The sequence below is a fragment of the Schistocerca piceifrons genome, chromosome 5 (genome assembly GCF_021461385.2).
Source record: "Schistocerca piceifrons isolate TAMUIC-IGC-003096 chromosome 5, iqSchPice1.1, whole genome shotgun sequence".
Lineage (NCBI taxonomy): Eukaryota > Metazoa > Arthropoda > Insecta > Orthoptera > Acrididae > Schistocerca > Schistocerca piceifrons.
The window spans coordinates 458,664,556-458,668,233 of record NC_060142.1 but is presented as its reverse complement, the minus strand read 5'-3'; the positions used below and the strand labels follow the sequence as shown (position 1 = coordinate 458,668,233).

General features: G+C 54.7%; 1 non-coding gene across 1 annotated transcript; it reads left to right on the top strand.

Annotated features, from left to right (window-relative positions):
* Nucleotides 1–379: 379 nt before the first annotated feature.
* Trnas-cga lies at nucleotides 380–454 on the top strand. Its single transcript has one exon. It is a non-coding gene; the product is annotated as a tRNA-Ser (tRNA).
* Nucleotides 455–3,678: the final 3,224 nt, after the last annotated feature.

Sequence of the window (3,678 nt, the reverse complement as noted above, 5' to 3'; positions counted from 1 at the left end):
AAATGATTATAAAAGGTAGCGAAAAGACCAAGAAAGGGGAGGAGGGAAGGGAAAAGCCGAAATATGGGGTATGCAGTACCTCAGTAGAAGCCGAGCCAGGATGGAACGCTGCGTCTGACATATACTAACTGACAGGATATCCAGAGACAAGCCGCGAGGGAAACGTCGCGTGCGCAGATGCGTAAATAACGTCCGATAAACATAAATGAAATAAAACTTCCTGGCAGATTAAAACTGTGTGCCCGACCAAGACTCGAACTCGGGACCTTTGCCTTTCGCGGGCAAGTGCTCTAGGTTCGCAGGAGAGCTTCTGTAAAGTTTGGAAGGTAGGAGACGAGGTACTGGCAGAAGTAAAGCTGTGAGTAGCGGCCGTGAGTCGTGCTTCGGTAGCTCAGTTGGTAGAGCACTTGCCCTCGAAAGGCAAAGATCCCGAGTTCGAGTCTCGGTCGGGCACACAGTTTTAATCTGCCAGGAAGTTTCATATCAGCGCACACTCCCCTGCAGAGTGAAAATCTCATTCTGATGAATGAAATAGTTGGGAATTGGGTGTACAAAGACAGACATATTAATAATCTTTTCTGTTGTCCCATTTGTTCATTGGTTCAAGTTCCGTTGCTGCGTTTTAATCCACAACTATAGTTTTTCGCGAAATAGCGAAAATTATAAAGGGAAAGATGGGATCAGACTGTAAAAGAGACTTTAGGCATTCAGTCTTGCGGACGATTTTTATTACTGTGATAGAGTCTTTGCGTAATATCGTCTACGATCTCTTTCTTCTTCCACTCATATTTGAACTTGATAATGTCATTTAAAACGAAACCGACCATGAATTTAGTAAAGGATTTACAACCGCTTCAGTGATTTTTATTCAGCAGATGAATGTGTTAAATAGATACTCTAGAATGGGAATGTAGTGAGTATGCAGACACGAAGAAACTAAGCCGGAGGGGATCTACGGAATGCGATGATGACTTAACAGCCACCTGGCGGGTCCACAGCGAGGACACAGTGTACGGTGGTGGGCGGTCCAGCAACGGCCGTTGGCGCCTGGCGCGGATTCAAGGGCGCGATGCTATCGGCTAACCGACGGGCACGATTTTTTCACGACTCGTCTGCACGACAGCCATCATCGGGGCGAGGCGACACCTCGCTCTGTGTTTTCCTTTTTCCGTTACTGTTCCCGCGGAACTGTTATTCGGCATTATCCCCTTATCTCTGCTTCGCCGCTGTCAATAGCCGCAGTTTAGCCCTTTCGACGCGCGCTTTCATCGCTCCCTGTCCCCCGGCATCGGAAGCACATCTGGCGGGGTGGTCCCCGCAGCTGAGCCGATCCGGCGGTTTCGGGCCGCGCCGGACCGCCCAGCCGGCGGGTGGCTGCTGCAGCCGCGGGAAACCGGAGAGTGCGAGGGTCGCAGCGGCGGGGCGTGGCGGGGCCGGAAGCTCCGGAGGGCACTTCCGGCGCGTGCCACTCGCGGCTTCGCGCTTTTAATATGGAAATCGGGCAGATCGGCAGCCGCCTGCCCGCTGCGGCCACCTTCTCCTCCGGAAGCGGCGTCTGGACGCACTCACTCTGCAGCATCTGCCCAGGAAGTCCGGTGCGCGCGGATGGGATGAGTTGGCCCTTTGACTCCCGCGCTCTCCCTCGAATGGGAGGACCCCGTGGGCGGGTCTACGCTTTGCAGGAGGCGCCCCGCTGCCACGAGTCACGCCGGCGCAGCGGCCGGAAGGCGGGCGCCTCGTAACGTTCGCCGACTTCGCGCGCCGGAAACGAGTGACTCCTCTTCGTCGTCCCCGTAGATAGCATCTAACGGTGCTCAGAACAGTTAGGAGCCATGCAGCTGGATTCGGCAGGAGGTACACTTGTAATTCAACACCTTTTGTTGTTAAAGTCGTTGCGCAAGGAGGGAAACCTTGCATTCGGATTGTGCCCAGACTCGCACTTCGTTGAAGGAAGGCTACTAGATGTTTGCCTATTGAACTTAATACACGATCCAGATACCAAGGAATTAATGACTTTAACTGCTAGTGAGCGTCGATTAAATCGATGGATTCGAACCCGGGCCTCTCGGTTACTAGGCAGATGCGCCGACCACTGCGCCAGGTCTCCTGGTTACTAGGCAGATGCGCTGACCACTGCCCCATCTAGACACAGAGGTTATCACAACTGCACCAACTACCTTAGCACGCCTCCCTTCAGACTCAAATTCTCAACCTGTCCGCACACTACGAATGTAGTGCCCCTTGCCTATTATCCGCATTACTCGCGGCATTTCGCCGATTCCCGTAAGAGTTCGAGCGTCGTGTGTATCCACACTGAAGTTATCAGTGGCCAGCGTCGCCCTAATTATACACTACTTGCCACACCAATAAGAAATGCAGATGATAAACGGGTATTCATAGGACAAATATACACTCCTGGAAATGGAAAAAAGAACACATTGACACCGGTGTGTCAGACCCACCATACTTGCTCCGGACACTGCGAGAGGGCTGTACAAGCAATGATCACACGCACGGCACAGCGGACACACCAGGAACCGCGGTGTTGGCCGTCGAATGGTGCTAGCTGCGCAGCATTTGTGCACCGCCGCCGTCAGTGTCAGCCAGTTTGCCGTGGCATACGGAGCTCCATCGCAGTCTTTAACACTGGTAGCATGCCGCGACAGCGTGGACGTGAACCGTATGTGCAGTTGACGGACTTTGAGCGAGGGCGTATAGTGGGCATGCGGGAGGCCGGGTGGACGTACCGCCGAATTGCTCAACACGTGGGGCGTGAGGTCTCCACAGTACATCGATGTTGTCGCCAGTGGTCGGCGGAAGGTGCACGTGCCCGTCGACCTGGGACCGGACCGCAGCGACGCACGGATGCACGTCAAGACCGTAGGATCCTACGTAGTGCCGTAGGGGACCGCACCGCCACTTCCCAGCAAATTAGGGACACTGTTGCTCCTGGGGTATCGGCGAGGACCATTCGCAACCGTCTCCATGAAGCTGGGCTACGGTCCCGCACACAGTTAGGCCGTCTTCCGCTCACGCCCCAACATCGTGCAGCCCGCCTCCAGTGGTGTCGCGACAGGCGTGAATGGAGAGACGAATGGAGACGTGTCGTCTTCAGCGATGAGAGTCGCTTCTGCCTTGGTGCCAATGATGGTCGTATGCGTGTTTGGCGCCGTGCAGGTGAGCGCCACAATCAGGACTGCATACGACCGAGGCACACAGGGCCAACACCCGGCATCATGGTGTGGGGAGCGATCTCCTACACTGGCCGTACACCACTGGTGATCGTCGAGGGGACACTGAATAGTGCACGGTACATCCAAACCGTCATCGAACCCATCGTTCTACCATTCCTAGACCGGCAAGGGAACTTGCTGTTCCAACAGGACAATGCACGTCCGCATGTATCCCGTGCCACCCAACGTGCTCTAGAAGGTGTAAGTCAACTACCCTGGCCAGCAAGATCTCCGGATCTGTCCCCCATTGAGCATGTTTGGGACTGGATGAAGCGTCGTCTCACGCGGTCTGCATGTCCAGCACGAACGCTGGTCCAACTGAGGCGCCAGGTGGAAATGGCATGGCAAGCCGTTCCACAGGACTACATCCAGCATCTCTACGATCGTCTCCATGGGAGAATAGCAGCCTGCATTGCTGCGAAAGGTGGATATACACTGTACTAGT